We start from the raw sequence: 7632 nt of genomic DNA on the forward strand, positions 1-7632 counted from the left end.
GAAAAAACCATGGTAGAAGTGAGGGCGAGGAAAATTTCGGGGAGTTCCCGGTTACGATGGGAGGTCGGGGCCCGAGCGATGCGCATTTCTCTTGTACACGTACGCGCGTGTGTGCGAGGCGTTGGCTCTAACTGAACCCAAGCGAGGCATTGGGCTCTAACTGAACCCGAGCGATTGCACTCCAGGCTACGCGTTACTGAACCCGAGCGGTCGATCGATGGCTGTTAACTGAACCCGATCGAGCGATTCCTTCGCTACTGCTGCTAACTAAAGTCGATCGATGCTGCCTCTGGATGAACAATGAGTGTTGCGGGGGTGGGGGGGTGGATGAACAGTTCCCGGTTGGGGAGGATGAACAGGACCCCATGGTGTTGCCTCTGGATGAACATGACCCCGATCGATCGAGCCGGTTGGGGCTCGATGAACAGGACCCCGTGGAGGGCTGGATGAACAGGACCACCCCGTGGAGGGCAGGATGAACAGTAGACGGTGGAGGGTAGGATGAACAGTAGCCCGTGGAGGGGTGGTTGAACAGGAGCCCGTGGAGAGGGCTGGTTGAACAGTAGCCGGTGGAGTAGCGCGCGGTGGAGGCTGGATGAACAGGAGCCCGCGGATGAGCAGTCGCAGGTGGAGGCTGGAGGAGGTGGATGGTGGATGAACAGTAGCTCGTGGAGGCTGGAGGGGGTCGATGGTGGGGATGAACAGTATCCCGTGGAGTCCCATTTTGGGGTACGCCACACCCCTCCCGATGAACAGGACCCCCGTTTCGACCATAGGAGGTCCGTTTTGTCCGTTTTGCGGTACGCCACACCCCTCCCGATGAACAGGACCCCCGTTTCGACCATAGGAGGTCCGTTTCCTCCATTTCGCGGTACGCCAGACCCCTCCCAATCAACAGGACCCCGTTCCGAATGTAGGAGGTCCGTTTCCTCCGTTGTGCGGTACGCCAGGCCTCGTTTCCATCGCCTGTTCCGTCCAAGCCCTCCCTATGAACACGACCACGCATTCCGTTCTGACCCAGCCGGTTGGCTCCCACGCGTTCCGTTGCCTCCCCATGAACCTGACGCATTCCGTTGCCTCCCCATGAACACGACGCATTCTGTTGCCTCCCCATGAACACGACGACGACGCTGTTTCTCCGTTCCGACCCAGCCATGTACACGAGCCCTGGTCGTACGTATGCGCGAGTAGGCGTTCGAGACCCCGCCCGTATGTACACATACATGGCCGTGTTTTCTTTCTTGCACCCTGGCCGCTGTACGTACGTGTACATGCTACGTGCGCGCCTCTACTACAACATGTGCGTGCCTCTACATCGACCAGTATGTACGTACACGTTCGCGACCCGAATGACAACGCTACATATGCTTCGACCAGGTGGGTCCCGACTGTCACGCACTTCCTTGCATGCGAAGATGTAGCTGGTGGGTCCCAGCAGTCAGGGGGCGAATCGTTTTTTTTGCCCAGACGCACTTCCTTGCGTGCGAAGATGTAACATGTGGGTCCCAGCAGTCAGGGGGAAATGTTTTTTTCGCAAAATACAGTGGCCGTCCGGTGTGTCCCAGCTGTCAGGTGGAGGAATCATTATTTTCCGCGTAATAAGGAGGCACTTCCTTGCTGCGGCCATGGACCCAGCTGTCAGCCTCTCCATGTATAGTCCACGTCTGATGGAAGTTGTTCCTTGACCACGTTGACCACGCCGCGCCGAGAGCACCAGGGCGGTGGACGACGGCGAGGCCTAGGAAGGGGACGACACGAAGGCAGGGAAGACTCGGTAGTAGTTTCCCACACGGAGGGGAGTACGACTGTACGAGGGTTTACGGGTTTGTCTGTCGTCGCTGAAGAATAACAGCAGGTGTGGGTGAGTAGGGGGATGGCTAGGCCAGCGATGGGAGTACGGTCGGGCGGTGAGGCCTGTGCGGCAGCACAGCCGGCCGCGAGGAGGAGGGAGCAGGCAGTCCCACCGCCGCTTGTTTGAGCGGCTGGAGCAGGAAGAGCAGAGATTGAAGAAGCACGACGGCCGTTGGATGGACATCCAACAGTCAGTGCTTGTGCGTCAACCTTTTCTTTTAGGAAAGCCTCAAATCTGTGGAAAATAGCATACAGCCCATCTGCCATTATTTCTAATAATTTACAGCCCATTTGCTAATTCTTAAGGTTTTTTTGGAGCCCATATTCTTTTTGTTAGCATTACAGCCCATATTGTGGCAACGGTTAAAAAATTATATGAAATTTTGCATATTTCGGTGCGGTCCGAACTGTTTTTAATCCCGAAATTTCGACTCACATTCAAACTGATTTTAAAAATAAATGTATATCAATATAAAATCCAACAAATTCTCCACGCATAAAAATTAATGTAATTTAAAATCTTGAAATGAAAAAAAGATATTTGAAACTAATTGCCGGTTTGATGTGTTTTAAAAATGTACAACCCATTTCTCATTACTGATGGGCCATTTTCTCGGCCAGCCGAATGAAAGCTCTCTTCGTATTGAAACATTTGCAGCCCAACAGGCCTGACAAAGCGACTTACTTGGCAAATCACAAAAAAACTGGTATGTGGCCGTGGACCCAGCTGTCAGCCTCTCGACGTACAGTACTCTTCCGATGGAAGTCGTTCCTTGACCACGTTGACCACGCCGCACGGAGAGCACCACGGCAGTGGACGACGGCGAGGCCTAGAAAGGGGACGACACGGAAGTGGAAGCCCGCGCGGAGATGACTACGAGGGTTCACAGGTTCGGCTGCGGTGTGAGGCTGCCGTCGCCGCAGGGCCTGGCCAGCGGTGGGAATAGTAGGGGCGGTGAGGCCTCTGCAGCAGCACAGCCGGCCACGGGAGGCAGGAGCATGCAGCACGATCGGCGCTGCTTTGGGCGGCTGGAGCAAGAAGACCAGAGGTTGAAGAAGCACTACGGCCGTTGGATGTAAATCGTATGGTCACTGGAGCTAGAATCGTTCATATTGACTAAGTTGACAAAGCCCTTCGTCCTCGTCAACTTAGTAGGCCCACAAGTCAGCCTCCCAGCAAGGTGGGTCCCAGCTAGCCGGGGGACTATTCATTTTTTTGTGCGTAGTAAGGAGGCACTTCCGGTGGGTCCGAGCTGACAGCGGGGGGAACGTTTTTTTTCACAAAATACGGTGGCCCGTCCGATGGGTCCCAGTAGTCAGGGAGAAACGATTTTTTTCGCAAAATACTGGTGGCCCGTCCGGTGTGTCCCTGCTGTCAGCTGGAGGAATCATTATTTTCCGCGTAATAAGGAGGCACTTCCGTGCTGCCGCCGTGGACCCAGCTGTCAGCCTCTCCACGTACAGTCCATGTCCTATGGAAGTCGTTCCTTGACCACGTTAAGCATGTCGCACCGAGAGCACCAGGGCGGTGGACGACAGCGAGGCCTAGGAAGGGGATGACGCGGAGCCGGTGAAGACGCGGCAGTGGATGCCCACGCGGAGAGGAGTATGAGGGTTCACTCGTTCGGCTGTGGTGTGAGGCTGCCGTCGCCGCAGGGCCTGGCCAGTGGTGGGAATAGTAGGGGGCGGTGAGGCCTCCGCGGCAGCACAGCCGGCCACGGGAGGCAGGAGCAGGCGACACGACCGGTGCTGCTTTGGGCGGCTGGGGCAGGAAAGACCAGAGGTTGAAGAAGCACTACGGCCGTTGGATGGACATCGTACGGTCACTGCAGTTAGAATCGTTTATATTGACTAAGTTGACAAAGCCCTTGGTACGTCAACTTAGTAGGCCCACAATTCAGCTTCCGAAACGGTGCACCCCAGATGTCAGGGGGAGGAATCATTTTTTGGGTGGGTGAAGCTAGGATATCCGAGATTGAAGAAGAAGCACGGAATCCGTTGGATGGACATCCAACGGCCACTGCTGCTAGAACCGTGTGTTGACTATAAGTTGACAAAGCTTTGCATACGCGTCAACTCTGTCTTTTAGGGGACGTGTCAACTTAGTAAGGCCAGAAGTGTGTGGCAGAGAACTTATATCCCATTTGAGATTTGTAAGAATGTGTAGCCCATTTTTGAATTCTAATGGAATTTACTACAGCCCATTTACAGTTTGTTAAAAGTACAGCCCATTTCAACCAACCGTTCAAAACAGAATTCAATAAAATTTCCCACATTTTGATGGGATCCGAAATATTTTTATCTCGAAATTTCTAGTTAGATTAAATACAATTTCAATATAAATTTATATTACATAAAAATCGAATGAAACATTGCGCTCGCAACAATTAATGAAATTAAAATTTTCAATATCCAAAAATAACATTTTATAAAGTAATCACGTGTTTGGTGCATTTTTTATAGTTACTGCCCAGTTTTTATAGTTACATCCCATTTATTATTTCTTAAAGCCCATTTTCTTGTTAAGCCTAATGCATCCCTCCTAGGAAAGATTTGCAGCCCAGCGGGGCGGAGAATAACAACTTGACCTTGCCTGGGTATTCCTAAAAAATGTATAGCTGGGCTAGCCATTTTCAGCTTGGAAAAAATTAATATCTGGGCTTGATACCTGCAGCGATGTTTTCGTTATTGTTTAGAGGAGAAAAATTAATATCTGGGCTAAACATCAAAAAACTCTCCAGTGCTCACACCTCAAAAACACAAATACTGCTCGAGCTGCTTGGTCCCAGCTGTCGGCCGCTTCTTGTGCAATTCTCTCATTTATTGACAACTACATAGGTTGACAATGGTGTGGGACCGTTATGTCAAGAAACTAGGGGGAGCAAAATAAATTACTCCAGCGAGCGCTTCCACCTCTGCCTCGTTGTCTCCCATGGAAACCCCTTTCCTTCCTTTTTTTTGCTCGGGCAAGGACCAATGCATGCAGCACATCCATGCGGTTATTAGGCAAGAAAGAAAAGCTCTTTGCATGCTATGAATTACGATGGACTGCATGGGTAGCTAATACGGCATCCTCTTAACTGCTGTGATTAAATGTTGTGTTTAGAAGAGAGAAATATTCTTCTTTTCCACCAATCTGCTTGCACCTAGGTCGTGATGCACCTTCTAATACGATTTATTCACCTAGACTGAGGGGAGTATAGTTTATTTATATATTTTATATATAATAAGGAGGCACTTGCATACGTGAGGCTATGGACCTGGTGGGTCCCCATTTTCATCCTCTCCAAGTAAAGTCATCTCCTTGCCCGCGCGCGCTTTCCGCCCGAAACAGTCAGCGCCGCCCGCCCCGCTTCCCGGTGCAGGCGATTGCTCCGCCTTCAAATGACACAAGTTCCATCCGTCCGTCCATCTGCCGCCCACATTAATGATACGCGGTTGCCGAGGCGGCTACTCCGGCGCCACACATTCGTCCCTTCGCCCGCCCACCATTGCTATATAAACTATTGCGCCGGCCATAGCCGCAGTCATCCGCATATGTTCCCTTTCTCCTCTCCACACCACTATTGCCCACCATGGCTTCCTCGCGCTCCAGCACTCTTGGGGATGGGTGGATGACGGACCACAAGGAGATGGCAGCCATTGCTGCCGAACGGCTGGCCGGTAAGCAGCCGGAGGACGACGACGTCCCAATGGAGAACATGGTAGTCGACGATCCGGCGTCAACCCCCTCCTCCGCGCCATCCTCACCGGTGCATTGCACCATGACCATCGGCGAGGCCCGTGCCCAATATATGGACAGTGTGAGGCAGATGCGTCAGGAGCAGTTCTGGGAGGCGCAGGTCGACGCCGCCTACAACCACCATCTCCTCCAGGAGCACCTGCAGGCAGAGGAGCAGATCGCCGTGGACCAGGCGGAGGAAGAGGCGCTGCTCGACTCGTACCACTCCGCACGCAAGGGCCGCCTCGAGCGCTGGCGGTACCGCATGCGGGTGGCGAGGCTGCGACCGCCTACAAAGAGGCTAGCAAAGAGGGAAATGAAGCGGGCGAGGCGCTGTTTGGCGAGACCGAGGATGAGGCAGAGGACAATGCCAGCTCCAACGAGTCCCCGCTCCGCTGGCCTCAACGAGGCTCTGCTCCGCTGAGGCGCCGCTGTAACGCCCCGAGACCAATGTGCCAGGTGTCCTCTAGTTATTCGCTGTTGTTTCCTTGTCATTGCTTGCGTGTCATGCATTGCATATCATGTCATCATGTGCATTTCATTTGCATACATGTTCGTCTCATGCATCCGAGCATTTTTCCCGTTGTCCGTTTTGCAATCTGGCGCTCCGTTCTCCTCCGGTGGTCCTTTCTACCTTCTTTTAATGTGTGGTGGTTAAACATTTCCGGATTGGACTGAGACTTGCCAAGCGGCCTTGGTTTACTACCGGTAGACCGCCTGTCAAGTTCCGTATCATTTGGACTTCGTTTGATACTCCAACGGTGAACCGAGGGACCGAGAAGGCCTCTTGTGTGTTGCAGCCCAACACCCTTCCAGAGTGGCCGAAAGCCCACCTAAACCCCTTCCATCATCTCGGTCGTTCGATTACGATCGCGTGGCCGAAAACCGCACCTCATTTGGACTCTCCTAGCTCCCTCTACCTCTATAAATAGATCCCTCCATTTCATTTTCGGGTCTTTTCCCTCCAAACCCTAGATCTCTCCTCTCCGCGCCGCCGGACGAAAAATCGGCCGACCGGACATGTCTGCCCCGCTTCGCCCGGCCAACCACCGCCCGCCACATGTCCTGCCGCCGTGGCCCGCGGAAGCCCGCGGCCGGCCGTCCTTCGCGCCGACCGGGCCCAAGCCCCCGCGCCTCCAGCCCGCTCGACCCCGCCGCCGCCGCCATATGCTTCGCCGCCGCCGCCAGGTGCACGCCGGCCACCGCGGCACCTGCCGGACCTCCGCCCCGCGCCGCCGCCGCCCTCACGCGCGCCTCCCGCGGCCGCCGCCCTGCTCGCCGGGCCTTGGATCCGGCGCCCCGACCCGCTGCCCCGGCCTCCTCTCCTTTCTCCCGCGAGATCGAGCTCTTCCGGTGAACCTCGTTCGGCATGCCCGAAACCCTAGATCCGTTTCGGGAGGTGAAATTTCTACTAAGTCCCCGAGTTTTCCATGTTTCAAATGCCCATGTTCATCGCATCGTAACTTTGCATTCGTAGATCCGTTTTGCGCATATAGCATATCAAAATGTTCGCCTCAGAGAGCACATCATTTCATCCCACTTCATCATTTTCATTTGAGTTTATCTTGATGCCCGAAATGCTGTTGGAAGAATGCTATTTGGGATAATTGTCAGATCTGCTGCTCCAATTAGATATTTGTCATTTTTGCCATGATTATGTGTGCATGATATGCCCCTGAGTTCTACATGTGTTTTGTTATATGTTTTGCCATCTATCCAGAGGTGCAACCCATGTATTTTTGTGATGTGTGTAGTGACTAGCACAGTCTTGCAAAGTGGAGCATTCGTTAATGCTAATTTCAGGGACTTAGCAATTCCACTAAGTCCTCGATCTGTTTATTTCAATATGCCATATGTTCATGTTGTTTCCTAGTGATCCGTGCCTCTTTTGAGCATGATCAGTAAGGATGTTTTGTTAATCTTGTAGTGCTCTATGCATCCATGTCTTTGTTTGCAATTATAGAGCACTCTAGCTTGAGTCAATCGAGCTCTACTTTTGTCATTTCGTGAATCTGGGCAGATTGTCTACTTGTTAGCAATTTTGCCGAGGATGTTGTTGT

This window comes from Triticum urartu, chromosome 3 (genome assembly GCF_003073215.2).
Source record: "Triticum urartu cultivar G1812 chromosome 3, Tu2.1, whole genome shotgun sequence".
Lineage (NCBI taxonomy): Eukaryota > Viridiplantae > Streptophyta > Magnoliopsida > Poales > Poaceae > Triticum > Triticum urartu.